This window comes from Lissotriton vulgaris, chromosome 5, assembly GCF_964263255.1.
Source record: "Lissotriton vulgaris chromosome 5, aLisVul1.2, whole genome shotgun sequence".
Classification (NCBI taxonomy): domain Eukaryota; kingdom Metazoa; phylum Chordata; class Amphibia; order Caudata; family Salamandridae; genus Lissotriton; species Lissotriton vulgaris.
The window spans coordinates 1,972,343,121-1,972,368,176 of record NC_141693.1 but is presented as its reverse complement, the minus strand read 5'-3'; the positions used below and the strand labels follow the sequence as shown (position 1 = coordinate 1,972,368,176).

Sequence of the window (25,056 nt, the reverse complement as noted above, 5' to 3'; positions counted from 1 at the left end):
GGATCGCGAATCCGGGTAAAACGTTTTTTAGGCACTTCGGTTTCCTTAAGCCCCTGCATGGGCCAGGTCCCAGGGACAATGATTAAAATAGATGCTTGAGGCCCCCCGCAGCCCCAGGGACGCCACCTCCCCGGGGCTAATTATCTTAACTGTGGGGGGCCACACTGCCCCCGCAGCCCTGAGGACCACCCCCTCCCCAGGGCTTGAATATTGTTGGAGTGCATTCCCCCTCATGGGGCTGTAAATGTCCCAGGGGACTACCACTTCCCAGGGCCAGCTCCAGCAATGTCCCAGGGTGCCCACCCCCAGGACATTGCAGTTTGCGATGCCATGGCGGGAGCACTGCTTCCATCATGCCATAGCAAACTCTGCTTCACTTCATGGAAGTGAGAGCAATGAAAATGCTCTTGCTTCCATGCAGCGAAGCAGAGTTGCTTTTAGGGAGAGGAAGCTGCATGTTTGCAGCTCCCTCTGCCCAAAAGCAATGCCGGCTCCCGCAGGAGGCGGGGAGTCGGCGTTGATCGTAGTCACTGTTGTCCTCTAAATTTCCGCCCCACACAGGAGGGTTGATCGATCTCTGGCAAGGTGTTCAACAGAGTTATCCTGAACAAAATGAAGGGACAAGACGATGCTCAGCTGCAAGTTGGTTTCTGCAAAGATAGATCCTGCACAGACCAGATTGCAACACTGCACATCATCATTGAGCAGTCGATGGAGTGGTACTCACCCCTCAATGTCAACTTCATCGACTATGTGAAGGCATTCAACACCGTGGACAGAGAGACTCTTTGGAAAATTCTTTGCCACTACAGTGTGCTAGATAAACTTGTAGGAATCATCAGGAACTCTTATGATGAAATGACCTTCAAGATAGTCTATGGAGGACAACTCACTAGAGCCTTCCAAATGAGGGTCTAAGTCTTCCAGGGTTGTTTGCTCTTGCCCTTTATATTCCTGCTGGCTACAGACTGGATCATGAAGATATCCAAGGCAAGGAGAAGAAATGCGATCCAGTGGACATTTTGGATGCAGCTCGACGACCTGGACTTTCCAGACAACCTGGCACTACTCTACCATACTCACCTGCAGGTGCAAGAGAAGACCAACAATGAGGCAGTCACTTCAGCACAATTGGCCCTCAAAATCATCCACAGGGGTAAAACCAAAATCCTGAAGGCTAACACAGCCTGCACAATTGCAGTCACTCCTGCAGATGATGCAATGGAAAAGGTTGAGGCCTTCATCTCCCTAGGCAGTGTCATAAATAAGCAGGGTGGCACAGACGCCGACGTCAAGGCAAAAAGCGGCAAAGCAAGGCCTGCCTTCATTCAACTAAAGAAGATCTGGAGCTCCAAGGACCTAAAGCTGCAAACCAAGATCAGGCTTTTTAACACCAAAGAGAATCAATGGCTGACCTATGACTACATGCTGTATGATTGAGAGGAAGCAAAAAGTGAATGACAGCTGAACAAACAAATGGATGAGTACTGACCAAAAACGTCTCTAAGTATGTACATGCATTTATTATTTATGTTTTTTTCATTATACATGATGCTGGCGAGACAGCGGAAGCTATCTCTAGGTCAGACCTAAAGTCACAGAATTCCATGAAGATGTGCCCGGGCAGGAACTCAAGCCAAAATCACCAAAGGGATTTTGGCTAGATTCACAAAGAAAGCTTGTGAAAGTCTGAAACCTTTGCATTACAGCATCCTAATATGAGTTGCACAGATTTCCAACTTTCAGGGAATTTACAAAGACTTACAGGATTAAAAGTATAAATTTGCATAAATTATAGAATTCCATGTAGCATCTCCTCTTCCACATTTACTTGTGAAAATTGCCTCCAAAAAAGACTATCCAAGGGCGAAGGTGTGGCGGAAATGTGCATTAGCACACATACATTTATCCACTTGGAAAACATTATGGGGTGAATGGATGTTTTACACCCAATTGACACAGATACTCCAGCCTCAGTAGGCACATATTGTACATAAATTGCATGTTTATAACCATTGCAAATGCCTTTAATGCCCCCATAGTTATGGCATGGTGGTGTTCACCACTTTCCCAGTGGTCATCTCGAAGCCTTAACCTAGCTACACTTACATTTACATTTTTACTAACCATACGGTTAGTACTGTGGAAAAACTAGTGGGCTAGTGGATTGACCTCAGTTGTAAGTGGATTTGTAGTCAGAAAAGTCTGCAAATCCTGATTATGTGATTCAGAATTGTTTTTTGTTCTGTGCAGGTTTGTGAAAAGAGCCACAGGCTAACATGAAGTGGTCGTACATACACACTAAACCGCACAATGCAAAATACATTGAAACATCCCTTCACACAAGGAGTACAAGCCAAAATACGCACAGGAGAACCACAACATGCCACCTCACTCCACATACTCAAAAACACCATGCAATATTGCAGCCATAAGGGTGATCACATTATTCTGGGGGGAAAAGCAGCAGCACCACTGCCAGATCTATGGGTGCATAGTCTTTAAATAATGGCCCAAGAGAAGCTGACCTATAACCTAATGGAGAACAGTGGGACAAGATCTGGTCCCCCTTGTTGGCCTACCTCATTTCCATACTGATGAGAAGCTCCATACCCGAATATGCCCAACCAATGGGAGCAGGACCAAGCCCCAGACTGACATAACTGGGGAGGAGGACTATTGAAGAAGGCGAAAGACAGACCCCAAGATGACTGCTGGTTTTGAAAACCCAATACCCGAGTGTCGTGTCTGAGAGAGAGGGATGGGGAGTTCTTTGCATGTTTTACTATTATTGTTATTGTTTCTCTTTCTTTTAACCCCTTCACTGCGGCGGCTGTTCCGCCGCAGTGCTAAGGAGGGAGGGCGGCCGAGCGGCAGGCGCATGCTGATGACGGAACCGCTCCGTCACCAGCGTCGGTTGCGCTGTGCTCATGACGGAGTGGTTTCGTCACAGCCCCGCCCGCTCAATAGAACGCGCCGCGCAGGCGCGGCGGCCGGGCCATGACGGAACCGCTCCATCATCAGCACAGTGCGACTGCGGCTGATGACCGAGCGGTTCCGTTATCAGCAGGGGAGGGGTTAATATACTACACAAAGTGCATGAAGGAGGGGTAACCAAGAAGCCTTGCATTGCCACTAGTGAGAAATGCACTATACATTGTTATGTTTCGCTATGCTTTAGAAAATATCAATAAAATTAGTTACACAAAAAATGAATGCAATATCAACCATAGGACATTTCTAAATTCATACACATTGAAAGCAATCTCACAATGCACAACGTCCCCTTCTTCACAGAACGATACTCTCATGCGTACTTCAGGACAAGATACCTCTTGTACCCAAAAGAACATGTTATGTTATGTTAATTTATTTAGTAGCACGCACAGATACTCAAGAGTGTCCCGGCGCAAAGCAAAGAGGGGCAAACGCCAGAAAATTTCGGAAAGAAATGTGTTTTCAAGTTGTTTTTGAAAATCAACGGGTCCTGAATGTTCCGGAGGGGCAAAGGTAGACTGTCCATGCAACAGCAGCTTTCCAAGCTAGAGAGCTGCCTCCAAGCCTCTGATATTTAAAGCAGGGGACTTGGGTGAGGTACTGGGACATGGAACACAGATGTCGCACTGGAGTGTAGAAGGAAAAGCGTTTTTGCAGGTAAATAGGGCCATGCCCACGAAGAGTGTGGTGGGCCATAACTAAAGATTTAAATTTGACCCGTTCGGCTGCGGGTAGCCAATGCAGAGAGCGTAGGTGGGGTCTCATGCTAATCCTAGAGGGAATCTCAAGAAGAAGTCTGGCTGCTGCATTTTGGACCACCTGGAATTTTTTTAACAGATAGCCCGGGATGCACACATAAAGGGGGTCAGCGTAGTCCAACTGAGACAGAATAAGGGCACAGATGACAGTTTCTTTCGTCGCCCTAAGCAGTAGAGTTTTCAAAGCAGGGTTTTCAAAAGGCCAAAGCAGGTCTCAGCAAGTTTCCTGATCTGCGTCGAAAAGGAAAGATTCTCCTCAAACCACACTCCCAGGTTCTTGGCGGGCTTCCCTGTAGAAGTGGGAAGAGCGCACTCAGGCGGCCAGAGAGTTTCCCTAAAATTGGAAGGAAACTTTCCATAGAGGAGAATCTCCGATTTTTCTTCATTACACTTGAGTTGTGCAGCAGCTAGCCAATTAAAAATAGAAGACAAGCAGTGCTGAGCAGAGGAAGCAGAGTCAACATTCTTATCCCAGGTGAAGAGAAGCTGGGTGTCATCAGCGTAGGCCATAACCTTGGCCCCAAGGTCTTCTGCCAGATACACCAGAGGTGTGGCATAAATGGTAAAAAGAAGGCGGCTAAGGGAGGACCCCTGGGGGACTCCTGTGGTCACCGACTGGGAAAAGAAGAAGACGGTGGAAGCCATATCTGCTGAGCCCGTCCTTCCAAGAAGGACTTGAGTCAGCCCCAAGCAGTGCCAGCTACACCGATCTCGGTTAGACGCGAGAGGAGGAGAGTGCGAGGGACAGTGTCGAACATCGCCGACAGGTCAAACAGAATTAATGCTGCCCTCCCGCCGGTGTCCAGACACTCCCTAATTGCCTCCGAAACCTCTACCAGGGCAGACTCAGTACTGTGGGAGGCTCTGAACCCTGACTGGCCCTGAACCCTGCAACAGGCCCTCTCTCTCCACAAACTCTGTGAGTCGTCTGTTCACCACCTTCTCGCAATAGTGAGATGGGACGGTAGTTCACTTTGCTGAGTGGGTCTAGCTACGTTTTTTAAAAAAGAGGCAGAATCATAGCCTGCTTCCAGGCGCAGGCTACCTGAAGAGACAAATTGATGATGCCATTCACTTCATTATTAATGGTCCTAGCAACTTATGCCAACATTTTGGCTGGACAGGGGTCTGAAGGAGAGCCGGACTTTAGGCCCGGAAGAATTTTAAGGGACTCAGAGAGGTCCACATGCCTAAAAGCATGCAAAGAATGGTCGGGATCAGCAGGTGATGACACCAAAGCGGCCCCGATGCCCTTGTCACAGGAGGAGAATGCCACCTGAATGGAAAGGATTTTCTCCCTGAAAAAATTGCAAAGGCTCTTGCACCAGGTGTCTGTGGATGGAGACTCCCTAGATTGAGCTTCAGGGGACATAAAACTCTGTACAATTGAAAAAAAATTGTTGGTATTGTTTTTGGACGAGTCAATGCGAGTTGCGTAGAATTGCCTTTTGGCCTGGGTTACAGCCCCATAATAGATTTTTTGGTTTGAGTCTTAACTTCAGCTTAGCAGCAGGGCAATATTGACTGCGATACCACACATGTTCAAGAATCTTGCATTCGTGTTTAATTGCATAAAGGTCAGGAGTAAACCAGGGTTTAGCTGGAGATTCCCTAGACAACCTTGGACATGGCAAGCGTATCCACTGCACTGGAAACCCCAGTTAGTAAATTCAGCAAGCCGGCCCTCGAGATCCCCGATCGGGTGGGACTGGAATCTTCCAAGAGTGTGGCAGAGTATGCTCAGACGTGAGACCTTGCTCACTTTGCCACTGGATTCAAGCAAGCCGTGCTGAAGACGGCTGGAATGCCAGAAACCGGTCCTCGGAAGCTTGTTTCCGGTCCAGGGAAGACCTGGCTTGGCAGTTCGGGCTGGACTGTTCCCATGAGGCACAGGGTCAGACTGATTTACATATAGCCATGTCTGAACTGGGGTGGCAGAGTGGGCTAAAGAACGGTGATGGATTAAACCCAGATCTTTTGACTGGGTGTGAGTGTTTGATTGATTCAGATGCTCCGTCCATCACCACCCCCTTTTGTACCGCTTTTGGCCGCCATAAGTGTGGCATGGTATGCTCAGACGTGAGTCCCTTGCTCACTTTGCCACTGGATTCAAGCAAGCCGGGCTGAAGACGGCTAGAATGCCAGAAACCGGTCCTCGGAAGCTTGTTTCCAGTCCAGGGAAGACATGGCTTGGCAGTTCGGGCTGGACTGTTCCCATGAAGTACAGGGTCAGACTGATTTGCATATAGCCATGTCTGAACTGGGGTGGCAGAGTGGGCTAAAGAACGGTGATGGATTAAACCCAGATCTTTTGACTGGGTGTGAGTGTTTGATTGATTCAGATGCTCCGTCCATCACCACCCCCTTTTGTACCGCTGGAATCTTCCAAGGCCTGACTGAGCGCAAGAGGGTTAATTTTGTCAAAGGCTGGTTTGCCTTATGTCCGTGCTGATGGCTTGATATTGAAAACATCCCAGGAAAATACATCAAAAAGTGGTCAGACCATGAGATTGGGCATGGATCCTACAAAATGGGAAAGTTAGTGCAGATTGGGTCTAGTATATAGCCTGCCTTTTGGGTAGGAAGTTTGATCCACTGGAGAGTTGAGCCAGGTGCAAAGTATCCAGACAGTCAAGCGAATCCTTGTTGTCTGCTTGATCACGGTGACTATTAAGATCTTCTAACACAATGTAATTGGAGAATTGCAAAGCCCGGGAAATAACAACATCACCCCACGTAACATCGCCCCTGCAAAGGTCCCACTTATTGTTATAAATAGTGGCCACTCCATCCACCGCCCCTCTGGGCGATCGGCTCTGGAGACATTATAGCCCTTGGGCGTAGGCAGGGTGACAATGGGATCAGATGTAGAGCCAATCCAAGTCTCCGTAATATACAGGAGGTCTACAGGTATGTCTGCAAGGAGCTCAAAGACATGTTCATGATGTTTCCTGATTGAGCGAACGTTGAGTAGCGCAGCGGAGATGGCTGGAGCACTCATAGATCTGCTTGAAGAAGTGCTGGATAGGGCAGAAGAGACTGCACCCAAACTCAGCTTAAAACCGAAGGTCAGGCAGATGATGTTAGTGCATCCCATCACATCCCAGTTACCTTGATGCGGACAGGTCTGGGGACAGAGAGCCCACAGAAAATCCCTGGTATAGCGCAATCTTCCCTCCAAACCTGGCGTTCGACGGGCAGCATAGATGGCACTGGCTGCTTTCGGGACGCTGATGGGCGCAAACGGGCTTGCCTTAGGAGCGCCTTCGGCGTGCCGGTGGCGCGTACGCTACGCATCCACGCAGTGCGCATCTAAATAGGCCCTGCCGCCACAAGACTACAGACACAGGAAAAGCAAAAATCAACAAAAAATTTCGCTATTGTCTCAAACCACACAAGGTGAAAGATGGTCAGCACAGGTGGTAGGGAGAGGAGGGGCAACACAGAGGATGGGGAATGGGGCAGGTGCAGTGGACACATCTTGAATATGGGAAGGAGAAGTAAACATAGTTGGGGAAAGGAGCATAAAAGGAAGGAGGAAGGGCACCTCACCCATCTGATGCATGGAGGTGCTCTCAATGCAGTACACTGGGCCTCTGTGATGGTGGAAGGAAGGAAGGCTAGAGTGGAGGGGTTGAACCAGGAGGTTGATCATGTGGTAGAGAGGGCAAGGGGGGCAGACAGGACTGGGAGACGCAGGGAAGGTTGCAAAGAGTTTGAGGTCTTAAAGTTGAATTCAGAATTGAATCGGAAGGGACAGCTAGAGGATGAAAAGTGATGCTGAGGTCAAGGGTCAAGGAGTGAGAGATGAGCAGAATTAAGGAATAGAGATTGGTGTTCCACACTACAGAAAATAACAAATTAGGAGATGTCTCTGCAGCAGGGTAGAGAGGCAGAGCTCATAGAAAGGCAGCATACGGAGAGAGTGCCAGAGAGATGTAGGGGATGACAGCAGTAGAAGAATATGTTGGCATCTTATGGCAGGTGAGTAGGGAGGTGCCAAGGCAGAGAGCACGCAAGGGGTAGGCAGGAGGTGGGATGGGCTGGTGAAGAGTGAACATAAAGCAACGCAAAGGTAGGCGAGCAGTGGACCAATAGATGGGTCAACAACGGCTTGTGGACAGAGCCTAAAACTGAAACAGGTAATGCTGTCAGAAAGTGATGCAGGGGCTACAAAGGAAGGACCACAAAGGAGGTGTGTGGCATCATGCTACCCGGAGCTGTGGGTCTAACCTGGACTGGGTCATCTCCATGACGTCATCTGTTCTGGCTTGAAATGTAATTCCAGCTGTATTTGGATTTGAAGATGACACCTACGATGCAGTTCGCCTGGGGCTGAAGTGCTGTGAATAAAGAGAAGATTGGAATCCATCTTATATATAGTGAGTATCATCTTTTAGTAACAGGTTGGGGAATGATGCAGCACCTCAACAATGCAGTCGAGGATCAGGGTTGGAGCTGATAAGGTGCACCTGAGAAAAGCCAGCGCCATTTTACAACATAATTGTGATTGCAAAGAGGAGAAACAAATTATCTAAAAAGATGTAAATAGTTTGTTATAGAATAGATAATTTACAATCATGGATTGATCAATGAATATGAAGGGTTGAATCCCTGTTTTACAGTCTATTAAATTAGTTGTATTGAAGATTTTAAACTTAAGGCTGATAATGTATGCACAGGCCTTTTACAATAGGGTAGCACTTGTTTTCAACACTATCAAACTAATATATAAATTAAGAATGTATTAAACAGTCTGTTGTAGACAAGAAAGGTGCATGTGGCATAATCGGAGTGCCTGTGAAATTAAATGATGGTGATGAAGGAGATTTCTCATGCAAAGACGTCGCAAAACGTCTACCTGAATGTCTTGAATGGGCTGGGTAGATGAACTATAGAAATATTCATATATTAAACTATGAAAACTCTCAGGAGTAGATTGTGCGGTTAATAATACTCCCACTATGTATTGTACTAGCCCTAGAGCACTGATGATCTGTTGTATGGTTCAGATTATTTGATTGTGGAGAAGGAATTAACTGTAGCGTTGTTAATTTTATTACCAAAGTGTTTTACTTAAAAATATATTCTTTACCAAAGTGTGCTTAAGAATATATTTTTGGGGCAGATAATTTTTTATATCAATGGTCATGCTTCATGGTTGGGTTCGGAGGATGTAGAACCGCTGAAACCCCCACCATCCCTGAATACCAACTAAAGTGATGAATGCCCTACTGGTGACTGACGGGATCTCGCTACCAGATGGAACTGTCTCGGTCAAGGGACAGCACAATGTAACCTAGGTTTTTAGGAGAAGTGAGGAAACACCACAAATGTGAAGGACAGACACAAGTCTGACTGGTACGTAAATGGAGAGAGCGAATGCAACCAATGACACATTTCCAGGTGAAGCCTCTGAGCTCTGAATGATCATACATATGAGTCTGTCCAGTTGACCCCCATGTGACCTTAACAACAGGAAGTCAATATGTCATTTTATGCAGTTAGCCGTCTAGTGATCCCAATGCAATAAGTTCCACTGACTTGTCTGTAGTTTCCAGCCCGAGCATGTTACCTCGCCTGTGTTTACCTTGAATCCTGCCAGTAAATTATGATATTGTCAATGGATAACCCCCACAAATAGATATGCCCCTATCAATGTAGTCGTAGAGCCACTATATTTTATGATATTGACACCATAATGCGCATCTGCCTGAAGAACGGTGACAGGCACACCTGACTAAGTGGAACTCTGGTTTCTTTCTTGAACTTGTCTACACAACACTTGACAAGTTGGTTCTCTGCTTGTGTGTTTTTTCTGGCCTTTCGGTTGACTAGAGATAGAAATGTAGAACATTACACCCCTGCCGTTATTCCTGAGTCACCCATGAGAGCCAAGCATCAAATGGGGACAATGGAAGCAAGTTGTCCCGAACTATGGCTGGGTTTGTGGGCCAAACTTAGGAATGGTAAAGATCCTGGAGTTCTCGCTGCAGTACCTTGGTGTAGAGGGATCGAGGATCTGTAGGAATTAGAAGCCAAGACAGCCAGAAAATTGAATGAACATGACATTTGTATAAGGAAACCTGATATTCATTACTTATCGTGTGCCAGTACCATCTTAGAAAGATAGCATTTTGGGCACAGGGCACAAGCCCAAGAGGAAACAGTAGAAGGGTTTGCCAAAGCCCTAAGTAAGCTGGTGCCACAAAGAAGTTTGGAGCATTACCAGATCAGATTAGGGATGATTCCTCCATTTATATTCTAGGAGTGATAAAGTCTGGAGGAGCTTTAGTTAAAGGACGAGCCACCTCTGAGTGAAGTCTTGATGCCAGAGAAAGTTTTACAGTTTAAGATTTCTATGCAGGTTATCACTCGCAAGGTTTTAATTCCCGAGAATTCAGAGAGAAAATGGTGTGGTGATTATTCTTTATGTAGGACAAGAGAGGTTGTTTCTATAGTTTGTATTGTGAATTTATAAATATGACAGAGCAAGACACGTTTTCATACACAGTAGAGTATATCCAAAGATTGTTAACCCCTTGAATGCTCATGACGAGCTGAGCTCGTCATGAGCCTCGGCGCTCCGGTGCTCATGATGAGCTCAGCTCGTCATGAGCCGTGGAACGCTCGCATGGGGGGATAATTCCCCTGCTGTGCTGAGCATTCCACGGGAACGGGTGTGGCTGTGACGAGCTGAGCTCGTCATGAGCACAGGAGCGCCGTGCCTCATGACAAGCTCAGCTTGTCATGAGCATGTGAGCGCTGTGCGCGCCCCCCCTACCCCCCAGCACAGCGGGGGAATATCCCTCGCAGCGAAGGGGTTAAATGCACCGTTCCTCTTTTCCTCAGGATCTTTAAGTGCCACTGCAAATCAGCAGAACGAATCTGATACACTAATTAGATTAAGAAAGAAGCAAATCAGGACTGACTTGCATGGACATTTCTTATTAGAATATTTCCAATCAGGCACCATACCCTTTCGATTACAGATACAAAGTATTCCAGTGATTTTCACTGAGGATCCAATATACAAAAAAGGTTACAGCTGTATCGGGACAAAATGCAGTAGAGATTTAATGGTGCTGACAATTGAAACAGCTTAATGATTATTGCAAGACCAGTTAGCCGAGATTGCTGCTCTAGAACTAGAGATCAAACATAATCAATCAATAACAGATGCCAAATCTTTGTTGGCGAAGATTGACAAAGAAATAGCTGAGTTTAAGGACTTTACAATAAATCAAAAAGGTTCGAAATTTGAAAAAGTTTTTTAAAAAATCCTTTGAGACAACCTATCCATATTTACAAACAGATTTCTATTCTCGACCAGATTCAAAAAAGATTTATCCCTGACTATCAAGCCAGGTCACAGCGTAAATGTATTTGCTTTTCGGATACTTCATTCTCTTCAGCTGGAGAATCAGATATTGGAGAAGGCAGTTCCAATACCAACCGACAGGGCAGAAATCAACAACAACAACCCACCCCTTTTTTAGGGAGAGGCCAGCAATGATCAAGAGGAAGAAACAGATACACGATCCAACTATGGGAAATGTCAATAAGACATCATTATTACAAAACACAGATTTGTCTCCCATTTTTAATCTATTGGACCGACCACTGTCAAAAGCTGAAGAAAGTATCTTAGAAAAAGGCCTCTCCTTTATACCAACAAAAAGGACAGATTTTGTTAAAATGAAATCTGAGGTCTTGGAATTTTGTTGCCATTTTTTCTGCATTACAATTTTCAATCTAACACTTAAACTTCAGGACTTAGAAATAAATCAACTTTTTGTCATCAATCAAACCTAATTCTAAAAGAGATTGTGATAAATGAACACACTGTGTTATCAGCAATTAGTAACATGGACAAGAAAAAGAACTTTGTCAAACATAATATTTCGAAAATACAAAAAGATGCATTAACAACTCTTAAAAAAATGACCCTTCAGTAATCATAAAACCTAAGGATAAAGGGGGTGCCATTGTGGTTTGGGGCTTCTCTGATTACCAAAAAGTTGAGACAAATAAGTAATCCTGAGTTCTACAGAAAAGTCCAAGATGATCCAACATGAGAAATTCAAGGAGAACTACTGTTAATCCTAAAACAAGGATTTGATCATGGTTTTATTGGAGCAAAGGAATACGATTTTTTGATAAAGGAACACCCAAGAGTTCCATTGAGATACATGTTGCCTAAAGTACGTAAGAGTGAGGTAGAACCTCCCGGTTGTCTAATAGTGTCTGGATACGAGTCTGTCTTGGAACTCATATCAAAATAAGTGGATTTCTTTTTAAACCATTTTTGGGTGAAGTTTCTTCATACCTAAGAGACACTATGGATTTTATCAACAAAATCGAAACAATGAATTTCTCAGAGGTAAATCAGATATTGGTAACCTTTGATGTTGTGTCGCTATACACAGAGATACCACAGGAGGATGGATTAAAGGCCATTGAAAGGTTTTTAGAAATTAGACCCAAACCAGAATGAGTTCCCACAAAATTCATCATGAGTCTGGCAAGTTTTGCCCTTAAAAAAACTATTTCAAATTTGGAGATTATTTTTATTTCCAGGTCAAGGGGACTGCTATGGGTTGTCCATTTGCACCGGAGTTAGCAGTGCTGTATATGGCGAAATTTGAAGAAATATACATTTTTAACACCAATCCTTTCCAAAATCAAATCACAAGTTGGGTAAGATATATCGATGATATATTTTTTATATGGACAGAACAGGATAAATTGACACACTTAACCAATTTCATGGTTGGCTTGATAATAGGATTCCAGACATCTGGTCGGTATACATCACAATCCATGTAAAATTATGGTTTTGGATGTTGAAATATACGCATCAGATGGAGTGTTGATGACTACGTTACATATCAAATCGGCAGATAGTGTCAGACTCTTATCTTGTCGAATTCAATTTTCTTTTCTTGCTTTTGGCTTGCACGGGAACAGAGATGTTGGTTCCCAAAACCCCTTCAGAGACAATGCAGAGGTCAACTAAAAACTGAGCCTCTTGACTATTCCTTTGGGGGAAGGGGTAATGGACAAAATAACAAACAAAGAAGAGACTGGTCCTGACTGTTCCTCTGGTTCTTTTTTCTGTCTTGTAGTTTTATTCGTCTTTTGAACCTAAGGAAGGAATACACAATTAATCTTCCAATCCTGTCTATTATTTCCTGAACCTTCTCTTCTGAAATCTTTTATTTATTTCTTAACATACCCTGAACTCCCAAGATGTGTGCTTCTCTTCTGTTTACTCTTGTTTACTGTTCTAGTCAAATAGTTGGACCTGTAAATATAAGATGTTCTTTTAATCTAGTGTTTTTCTTGTATTAACTAGCTTCCTAGTAATATCTTATTTGTCTTCTACTTACTTCACTAATTTGACTTTCGTTTGTTAACTCTTCCTATTTATTTTCCTTGCTCGTGTTCTACCGGATAGTTCGTGCCTCAGCTACTAGAATACACAATGTCTATCTTTAGTTTCTTTTATCGACAATCTTATTACTCACTTATTCTATTCTTAGTATTAACACTTACTCACTAAGGCTATCTATCTTGTATTAATTCTCTTTCGTTGGCGTAGTTTTAAGTATCGTTATTTCCAAATAACTCATGTGGGATTAAACTTCTGATTTTTTCTTCTCTTAGAGGAACCTTCTTAAATGCACCTTCGGTCAAAAGAAGTTAATAAACTGCCTTTTCGGTAAGTATAATTCCCAATACTTAATTCTGTAAACTGTTATCTTTTTGCTTTGTCACTTAGCTTATTTCTTCTTTCCGTTTTCTCTCGCTCCTCTCCAGGTTTGTTGCGGATGCTGAAGAACTTCACTTCGCCGCAACCGCTGTGTCGCCTGTGGTACTTTCAGGAATGGGGTAAGTACCCAGCGTTATATTCTACTCGTTCTATAACCTAATGTTTTTTCACTCTCTCTAGACTTCCTTAACATCCAAATAACTTCGAAAAATAATTCTTAACAGACCTCCTGACTAAAACTAAGAGCACTCTGAATTAGCTCCTTGCCTGGTCGAATCTCAGGTGAAGTGCGCACTTCCTTTCACATTCGCGCCTCACCTGAATTTTCGAGCAGCAGCGGGCAGAAGACTAGACCACTACTCGACTCTCGAAATCGGCGGCCATCTTGGAACGCCGATTTCTAACAAGTCCGGTCCAGGAATGGTTCTTAGGCAGTATATTGCTTATCTTACTCACCCCAGAGCGGGTTAATGCCAGGGACTGAGTTGGGGTTCTGACAGATAGGAACAAAGCCTTACATTACTCTAGTCATCATCCTCGTAGCCTTCGACATAACTTACTGTTTGGTCAATTTTTAAGGATACGAAGAAATAGCTCCCAAAAAACTGATTACCAATTTCATGCAACAAAATTGTTGAATAAACAAAAAAAATGAGGATATCCTAAAGAACTATTGAAACTATTGAAACATTCAAAGAAAAGAGCGTAGTAAACATCTCAATATTAACTCTTACAAAAAAGAAACAGTCCGAAGTTAGAACACTTGGTTTGCACAAAGACCAACCAATTAAAGAAAGTCATCGATCAAAATTGGCATTTGATTTCAAATTTGGATGAGTCTTTCACTAAGCCGCTATTTGCACTTAAAAAAGATGAAAGCGTTGGTAATCAAGTAGTGCGTGCAGCATTTGCACCGAATGTAGCAGTGCTGTATGTGGCGAAATTTGAAGAAATATACATTTTTAACAACAATCCTTTCCAACATCAAATCACAAGTTGGGTAAGATATATTGATGATATATTCTTTATATGGACAGGACAAGTTGACACACTCAACCAATTTCATTGTTGAATTGATAATAGGATTCCAGACATCAAGTTCAGTATACATCACAATCCATGTAAAATTATGTTTTTGTATGTTGAAGTATACGCATCAGATGGAGTGTTGATGACTAAGTTGCATACAAAATTGACAGATAGGAACACAGCCTTACATTACTCTAGTCATCATCCTCTTAGCCTTCGAGATAACTTACAGTTTGGTCAGTTTTTAAGGATACAAAGATATTGTTCCCAAAAAACTGATTACCAGTTTCATGCAACAAAATTGTTGAATAAACTAAAAGAACGAGGATAGCCTTAAAAACTATTGAAACTATAAAAACATTCAATGAAAAGAGCATTGTGGACACCACGATAAGAACTCTTACAAAACAGGAACAGTCCGAATTTAGAGCGCCTGTTTTGCACAAAGACCAACCAGTTAAAGAAAGTCATCAATCAAAATTGGCATTTGATTGAAAATTTGGATGAGTCTTTTACTAAGCCGATTTGCACTTAAAAAAAGATAAAAGCATTGGTAATCAAGCAGTGTATGCAGTATTTGCACCGGAGTTATACAGTGCTGTATACAGCGAAATTTGAAGAAATATACATTTTTAACAACAATCCTTTCCAACATCAAATCACAAGTTGGGTAAGATATATTGATCATATATTCTTTATATGGATAGGACATGACAAGTTGACACACTTAACCAATTTCATGATTGGCTTGATAATAGGATTCCAGACATCAAGTTCAGTATACATCAAAACCCATGTAAAATTAGAAAGCCTTACATTACTCTAGTCATCAACCTCGTAGCCTTCAAGATAACTTACCGTTTAGTCAGTTTTTAAGGATACGGAGAAATTGCTCCCAAAAAACTGATTACCAGTTTCATGCAACAAAATTGTTGAATAAACTAAAAGAACAAGGATATCCTAAAGAACTATTGAAACTATTGAAACATTCAATAAAAAGAGCGTGGTGGACACCAAGATAAGAACTCTTACAAAAAAGAAACAGTCCGAAGTAAGAGCGCTTGTTTTGCACAAAGACCAACAAGTTAAAGAAGGTCATCAATCAAAATTTTGATTTCAAATTTTATGAGTCTTTCACTAAGCCGTTGTTTGCAGTTAAAAAAGAGAAAAGCATTGGTAATCAAGTAGTGCATATAGCACTTCCATCAATCATCAGTCAAGAGTACCTTACAATAGCATTTCAATTTACCACCAATTTTAGGGCATCATAGGTGTTGTATATGCACCTGCTGCAATCAAACCATTGAAGGAGATCTGTTTTCATGCAAAAACATCAGTTAGAAGCATAATACATTTTCAAATTGCAAAAAGGTATATATCGGCAAAAAGATTCAAAAAGCACGGCAACAAATTACTCAACATAAATCTAGAATTAGTAAGAAAGTACTCACTGCTCCATTGGTGAGTAAATTGGTTAAATCAGAATCACTCAGAGACTGAATTGCGATGGACTGTATTATCACCAGTAGAATCTGACACCAGGGGAGGTGATTAAAACGCTAATATTGAAATTCAGTACTGCCATTGATGGTTTGAATAAAATGACAGAGCTGCATAATCTTCGATAACTTTATTCGGCCCGAAGGACCATAAAAGTGCAGATAAAATACATACAAAGCACAACCAGTATAAAAAAATAAATACAGTGTTTGGTATAAAAATCAATTAAACACACAGTTATCAATGACCAGGAAATATTCAATACATAATTTAAAACAGAGGGGTTACACAAAGGTTTTCCTTCTGCGCCACATTCCGAATAGAAAACGGGATACAGCAAATACTATTGGGGGAGAGGTGTCATACATTAAAACCCTACAGGCCTGATTGCAATGTCTAAACCCCAAGTTCCTGCATAGTTGAATCAGCCAGCATTTCCTTATTGCGAGATACGCTGGACAGAAGAACAGAACGTGGGGGACATCCTCTTGTTTATAGTTCAGGCTGGGCATGCGCTGTTCTTCAAATGTGCCCATTTTGAGGTAAATGGTCTGAGTGGAAGACTACCATGCCTTAATTGTATATAAAGCTTACTCGCCAATGGGGGTTGGATTTTATCTAGAAATTCCTCAAATCGTGATTCCAGTTTAACCAAGAGGAATTCTGCAGACAGCCTACCCAAGGTAGATGATCTTTGTAGGCCATCCCAATTATGGTGTTTCAGGAGATTTTTGATTTCCTGTCTAGATATCCTCGGGCAGCTCACCTCCGGAGTCTCCCAGAGGTCGGACAGCCCTACCCGGGCACTAAGGGCCTTAATATGCATAAGCCAGGGGATGTTTTTGTTTTTTAAAAGGCCCCAGACCTCCAAAAATTCAGTTCTATAGGGGGCCAGCTCGGGGACCGACCAAAGCCTCTTCCAGTATAGCAAAGGTCGTGCGACTACCAGATCCTCCATCGATTCCAGGCCCAAATCAAATCTAAGAGGGATAAGAGATGTACTTTGGGGTAGACCCACCAAGTTCCTCATAAAGCGATGTTCCACCCTCAAGAGATTTGATATGTTCTTATGTCCCCAAAGTTCGGCGCCATATGTTGAGGCTGTTCTCGCCTAGAGTCGATAAATTTCAAGCACCGGGCCAGCCGATTTGAAATAAGATGTTCTATGGAGCTTACTGATACCCCCTACTATTTGCGTTAGCCTAAGAGCTGATTTAGAGATCTGACAACCCCAATCAAATTCTTCTGTCAGGGTGATACCCAGATAGACAAAAGTTTTAACACGTTCCAGAGGTTTACAATTGAGAGCAGGGTTTGGACGGGTCTGTCTCGGTGGATTAAATATCATATACTTGGTTTTCTCCAAGTTGACCTCCAATCCACACTGAGCACAGAAAGTTGCAAAGCCGTCCAAGATTCGCTGGATGCCCGATGATGTTTTGGATAACAGCAGAGTGTCCTCCGCAAACATGTCAAGTCAAGTCAAGTCAAGTCAATAAATTTATATAGCGCGCTACATACCCAAAGGGTCTCAAGGCGCTTGGAGAGGGGTGGGGAATTACTTGTCAAATATCCACGTTTTAAGTTGCTTTCTGAATGCTAGGTGGTTCTGAGTAAGGCGAAGGTGAGTGGGAAGTAAGTTCCAGGTTTTAGCTGCCAGGTAGGAGAAGGATCTACCTCCCATGGTGGTTTTGTTGATGCGAGGTACAGTGGCAAGGGCTTGGTTGGCGGATCGTAGCTGGCGGGTGGGGGTGTAGAAGGACAGTCTTGTGTTGAGGCATTCGGGTCCGATTTCGTAGAGCGCTTTGTGTGCGTGGGTTAGGAGCCGGAAAGTAATCCTTTTATTGACGGGGAGCCAGTGGAGGTTTTTCAGGTGTCCAGAGATGTGATCTTTACACGGGATGTCTAGTATTAGCCTGGCTGAAGCGTTCTGGATGCGTTGGAGTTTTTTCTGGAGTTTTGCGGTGGTACCGGCGTAGAGGGTGTTTCCGTAGTCCAGACGGCTCGTGACCAGAGCGTGGGTGACTGTTTTTCTAGTTTCGGTGGGGATCCAACGAAATGTTTTTTTGAGCATGCGAAGAATGTTGAAGCAAGATGAAGAGACGGCGTTGACTTGTCTGTTCATCGAGAGTGAGGAATCCAGGATGACGCCCAGGTTCCGTGCGTGGTCCGTCGGGATGGGTGCTTTTCCAAGGGCCTCTGGCCACCAAGAGTCATCCCAGGCGGAGGGGGAGGTGCCTAGGATGAGGACTTCTGTTTTGTCTGAGTTCAGTTTCAGACGGCTGTGCTTCATCCATTCGGCTACTTCTTTCATTCCTTCATGCAGGTTGGTTTTGGCGATGTTAGGGTCTTTGGTGAGTGAGAGGATCAGTTGAGTGTCATCAGCGTAAGAGATGATGTTGAGGTTATGTTGGCGTGCGATGGCCGCGAGGGGGCTCATGTATACGTTGAAGAGGGTGGGGCTGAGTGAAGATCCTTGTGGTACGCCGCAGATGACTTCAGTGGCCTCTGACTTGAATGGTGGAAGGCGGACTCTCTGGGTTCTTCCGGTGAGGAACGAGGTGATCCATTCCAGTGCTCTTCCTTGGATTCCGATGTTTCTGAGGCGTTGTAAAAGGGTGCTATGACAGACCGTGTCGAAGGCTGCGGAGAGGTCGAGGAGGATGAGGGCGACTGTGTCTCCATTGTCCAGTAGAGTTCGAATGTCGTCTGTTGCTGCGATGAGGGCGGTTTCAGTGCTGTGCTTGGCTCTGAAGCCGGACTGTGAGGAGTCGAGGGATTTGTTGGTTTCGAGGAATGTAGCGAGCTGGTTGTTGACCGCTTTCTCGATGACTTTGGCCGGGAATGGAAGGAGTGAGATAGGGCGGTAGTTTTTGAGTTTGGTGGGGTCAGCTGTGGGTTTCTTCAGGAGGGCGCTGAGTTCGGCATGTTTCCAGCTTTCCGGGAAGGTTGCAGAGTTGAGGGAGCAGTTGATGACGTCTCGGAGGTGCGGTGCTATAATGGAGTCTGCTTTGTTAAAGATGTGGTGAGGGCATGGGCACCCTCCCAGTGGCCAACCTCGGTGCGTCATTGTCTATTACCCCATTGAGATCATCCACAAGCCCATTTATATAAAGGGAAAACAGCGTGGGGCCAGAACACAGCCCTGTCGTACACCCTTTGAAACAGGAAAAGATGGTGAAAGTTCTCCGTACCTCCCACATCGGACTCGGGCATAATTGCCAGTATGTAATCTATTTAGGGTGTCCAATAAATAGGGGGGAGGCCTAAGGATGCTAAGACTTGCCACAATGTTTCCCTAGGGACAAGATCGAAAGCGGCCCGTAGGTCAACAAAAATGACGTAGGTGCTACCTACCTCCACTTTTGCCGTTTTCTAGAATTGAGTCTGGAGCCGGAATATTTGGTCCAGGGTTGAAATACCTGTCCTAAAACCTGCCTGGAGTATGGACAGAATTTCATTTTCCTCTACCCACCCGAGGATCCTATCCAGGATAATCCTGCCCATTAGTTTTTGAGTTGTATCAATAAGGCTAATGGGCCTTATTATACTATTTAGATGGAATTAGCGGGCAGCCTTTCTTGCTGCATAATCTATAAATAAGCACTGTAGCATGTAAAATATTTGAAAGTCTGGCACTGCCACCTTTCGTATCGGAACTATTCATTTATTACCGTAACTAAGAATGTAATACAAAGGGTTAGACGGTTACCATATATTAACATGGTTAATACAATAGCCCCACAGTACACTATGGACGTATCGCAAAAGATTAAGTTGTCAGCAGAAGAATTTCACCTCTCCCAGAAATCTAAGGGTCAATACCCTTTCCGGTATTATAATAAAATAAGTTTCCACCAATAGTTTTCATTTATTTCTTGTTCCGTTACGTTAAAATAATAACATTGGATGGGGCAGTCAAAATAAACTTTGGAAAAAAGCAAGACGCCAGACCCAGAAGTGACCGCTTAAACAACAACCAGGTCAAAAACCGGTAAGCCATGCATTTACGAAAGTGAAGTGCAGTGAATGAATGCCCAGTCCACACAATGATGAGGTATGTGTTGAATAAATGCAGTATAGGCTACTACCAACAATGGACATATGCAGAAGTCAACCAGGCCGTTTTGAGCGACCGCTAACAATGTGTTTTGTTGATTCGCAGATAATCACATGAGGTTAGAAATAAGAATTGTCATGGATTGGATGGTTGGGAAGGATTAGGAAGGATTTCCTCTTCATAAGTAAGCTCCTGTGTTTTTAGTATTTGTAGTTGTAAGGAAGTGTATCTTAACCTTTGGTACAAAGAGTTACTTGGTTTCCTTTTTTTTTGTTCTTTAGTTTCTTAGAATTAGGGGCTGAATTAACGTTGAAATTCCTTTTTGGAGAGAAGAGGTAATACGGTGTTGATGTGGTGTGAAACGTTTAACTGGAGTAGGAATGCGTACGTTTGCTAATATGAGTGTGTTTTGTCATTTTCAGCTCACTTGTGTTCCGAGTCCTGAGGAGAACCCCCAAAAATATATAGTTGGGTTTGAAATGCGTCAACTGTTTTTCGACAAAGTGTTCTATGTATGCATTACCACTGATGCTCATGTTGTGAATTAGTTGAAATTACAATCAGTATTCTTGTTTTTATGAGATCAGGGGGTACACTGTTTGGGTTTGCCCTTGTAGAAAATAGTGAAGCAGGGCATTGTAATGCCAGTGATAAGGGCTTTTTCTGTTCTAAAAACAAATTGTTTTCATTAATACAGACCCTGAGCATAAAATAATTTTGGATTATGTGTTTATATTTCATGTATTGCTAATCTCATTTTTTTGTATTAGTATAAATACTGTAATTTTCTTGTCTCTGTGTACTAATGTTTTTGAGAAATTGATGTTTCAAATTGATGAATAATGTATTCTCCTTTTTTGATAAAATATCCTAAAATAATGAGATAAGATAATCATGAAAAAATAAAATATATGATCATTTCAATTGAGATGTGTGATCATGGTGTCTGATGGAATAGATGAATTGATATCCATATTGGCATATGTGTAGTTGTTTGCAAGAACATTGACAAATTGTTTAGGTGAAGAAAACTGGACAGCAAACTCGTACCAAGGTTGGATGAAGTGGGACAAGGGATGGCTCGAGGTGTCTTCAAATGAAGACTGCAAAGAAAGAAAGAGAGTTGAAGTATCAAAAGGAAAAAAGTTTGAGTTCATCAAGAGGTTACATGCCAAAGAACAGAGTATAGCTGTTGGAGATTGGGTAAGGATAGGGGCATCGGTAGGTATTTGAACGGGTCAAAGTATACCAAGTCAAAGAGAGCGGTGAAACCTTTCTTAAATTATGTAAAACAGATGATGGGAGAGTATGAAATTTGAGTCACATCACAGTGTATCCTTATGATTGAAGAAGACTGGTGAGGTAATCGGAGGAAGGGGTTAAATCTGACAAGTTGGTATATCCTGGGACATATTGTATGTGGCTATGTGTATGAGAACTAATATAGCCTTATAGCCCACCGTAGCGGGCTTTACTGGCTATTAAAGGCCCGCTCCTACGTTAAAGGCCTGAGCCGAAGGCGAGGGCCTTTAACAAGGGAGCAGGACTTTAATAGCCGGTATACCCTAGCTACAAAGGGTTGTAAAGCTACTAGAACATTCTGCCACTAGATGGCAGAATGTTCTAACAAATTAAACAAAGGCCTCTCTGAGCCCGAGGGGATTGAAATCCCCTCGGGCTCAGAGAGACCTTTTTTTAACCCCTTCCATGCTCATGACAAGGTCAGCTCGTCATGGGCGTTACCTGCGCTGTGCGTTTGACGAGTTGACCTTGTCATGAACAATGGGGTTCATCCAGGATCAGCACAGGAGGGGAAAACCCTATAGCAGCCAAGGTGTTAAACAACATTGTAATGTTGCTCTGCGGGCCTTTACCGGCCCGTAGAAGCACGGAGCACTCCATTGTCTGCAATGGAGTGCTCCACCTTCCAATGTTCTAATAAAGGTTGATCCACCAACCGTCTTAGGCGGAGCACAATCGGTAAAGGTCAGCATTGGCCAAGAGAATTGACGTTGAAGCAGGTGTGAATCAGAAAGTGCTTCTGGTGAGTTGTAGGAGGCTTTAGAGATGGCCAGATGTGTTCCTGGTCACCTGCTCTACACCAGGAGAATGGTCCGCATTTGGATATGTCATTGGATGGGCAGAAAAAGTGTCCCCTGTGGAGTGCTCTGTGTCCAGCTCACTTTTTAAAACTTTGAGGACACTTTTTCACACTCTGGTCATTCTTGGACCAGGTGATTTACTAGAGGTGATATCTCTAAGATGTGATGAGAAGGTGAGTATGCCAGGGCTTTTTTCAGGATTTCAAGAATTTAGTGGAAGAATCAAGTTCCTTTGCACCATGAAGGCATACATTTGAACTCAGTGAGAATTGAACTGTGCCACGACCAGGACAAGGTGGCATGGATTTTGGAATTACTTTAGGGAGCGGAGCAATATGAATTGAAGACAATTAAGTGCCTGCTGGGGCACGTAAGGTTTGAGCCACAGTGATGAGCACACGGCAGACTTTTTGTAGGCGGATGAGACAGGTTGTCTAATTACAGGATAAAGATGATGGTAGCAACAGTAAAGAGTGCTGTGAGGCCTCTAGCACCAGCTGGCCAAAAACGGTGCAGTAGCCTAGGCCCAAAGTGCTGCCCTGTGCGTCAGTCCACAATACCATTTATATTTACGGTTTGTAGCAGTACTTATATGGAAGGCCACTGGAATTATGCGGCAGGAGAGGGCCAAATTATGCTGCAAGGTTGAGTAAATTATACGGCAAGAAAAGACAAATTATGCTCCATAATATGGCACATTTTGTAGTAGTTTTACCACATTATTTCATCATTTTTAACCTTGATAACAGTGTCTGGGCATTGGTTGCACCTCATTAGTACCAGTTTATCACCCAAATATAGCAATAAGCCACAGGAGGGAGCTTCCGCTGCGCTGCAACACTTGTCACTGCATTTCTAGTAACTATTAAGCCATTTCATCTAGGAACACTTTTGTTGTTAAAATCGGCAGGTTATGCAGCAGATAGTGGATTGTGTGGCATGAGCTGCAAACCTCTAAGTATGTGAAAATCGCTGCACAATCGCATAATTCCAGTGGTCATGCTGATATGACGCAAATCTAGGTGGACAGAGTCCTGAGCAGCGGGGCGGGGGTGGATAAGGGGGGGATAAGGGGGGAGTGATCCCTAAGCGTTCTGTTTATTTACAGTTCTGTGAATGCCAGTGTAAAAAGGCATCTTGGTGTTCCACCCAGGCCGCCATGATTTAGGCTTCAAATTCCCGATTTTAGTAACGTCCCCAGCGCGAGATGGAGGCGCCTTTCTATTTATTTAGTGGGAGCGCGCGCTGCTGCGGCAGATTTATGGCGGACGACACGTTTACAGCAATATGTTACGGCCTGCTTCTTATCCACGACGCGGCTTTTTATGTCGCCACCTTCTTTGGGCATGCATCGCCTTCTGTGTGTTTAGCATCTAACAAAAAACATCTGGAAATTATGGGCGAACAGCTGACACTTAATGGCTTCCGAGAAAAAAACAGGCAAGTCGAGCAGCCTTGTTCCATTAAAGTACAGAATGTTACCATGAAATTCCAAAGGTCTTATCCGGAGAAAACAAATGCATTTTTTATTTCATGCAAGCTGCTGTTAGGCTGGGATGTACGGGGGGGGGGGGGGCTAGTTCTCCTCACCCACCCGTGGAGAGTTTAGTATCAGCCCCCAGGACGGTGGAGCGGAGTCAGAGGGACACAGACCAGTGTCCCCAGGTACTAACCCACAGCGGAGTCTGGATCACAGAGAGTGAAGGCCATCTGCAAATTTACAGATACTGGAATTAAATGACAGGGGTGTGAACCCAGACTCTAAGGTCATATTAGCACCATGCATGGAATGTTGAGATTGGCTCAGCCAATCAGAATGCTGGTACTAACATTCTAGAGTTAGTGAGAGTGTCAAGCAGCAGCATAGGGCAGACATGGAGAGGTGCAGGGCTCTTAATCCAGGGTCGGTTTGGGATCATTATTAGGCCGGGCACTCCCAAAAAAGTGGCCCACATTCGCAGATCGACCATCTGTTCGGCTCATGGGGCCAGATGTATCAAAGGGTTTTACCCATTCTGTGTCTATGGGAAAATGTGTTGATACATATCTGGCCAGTTATTTTTTGTAAATTAATTTTTTGTAGTTTCATATAGTGTGAACTTGGCCCTTAGGCATTAGAACGCTGTACATAAGCACCACCTACCTTAAACAATTAATTATTATTTTAGGTATGGAGATTAAGTGATTTGCTCAGAATCACAGGACGCTGGTACTCGAACCTGGCTCCAATGTCGGCAGCTCTAACCACAATGCCACATTCAATTTTATGCAACCCCCCTCTCCCCGACAAGGCCTAAAAGACTCTGGGGCACGGTGACAACACCTGGCCCCTATAGAGGCCACTTCTCTTACTCGTCCCCTCCCCAGTTGACTATAGCCCCGGGCGATGACCTGCCAGGGTAGGGGTCAAGCAGAGCACACTGCCCGCGCTACGCGAGGGGGACTTATGTGAGAATGGTCTAATGGTGCAAAATCACCGGCCTCCCACAGCGAGGTCCCTGCATACTACCACCCTCCCCACACCCATCATAGCCTACATGCTATGGCCCAGTGGGGATTAACATTGCTTCTGGGCCAGGCAGGCCGCACGAGGCAGGGGGGGCCAGGTGAGAATGCCTCAAGGGCCAAATCAACACCTGAACCCCAGCCTCAGTTTACAGCATGGCAGGGGAGTGCCCTGTGATGCTGGCGCCACATTAACCCTTCGCTGCGGCGGCTATTCCGCCGCAGCGCTAAGGGGGCGGAGAGGCCGCGCAGCGCGCCCATGCTGGTGACAAACCCGCTCCGTCACCAGCCGTGGTCGCGCTGTGCTCATGACGGAGCGGGTCCGTTACG

At 44.2% G+C, this 25,056-nt stretch overlaps 1 pseudogene; it reads left to right on the top strand.

Annotated features, from left to right (window-relative positions):
* Positions 1–576: 576 nt before the first annotated feature.
* LOC147717914 (uncharacterized) lies at positions 577–20,408 on the top strand (annotated as a pseudogene).
* Positions 20,409–25,056: the final 4,648 nt, after the last annotated feature.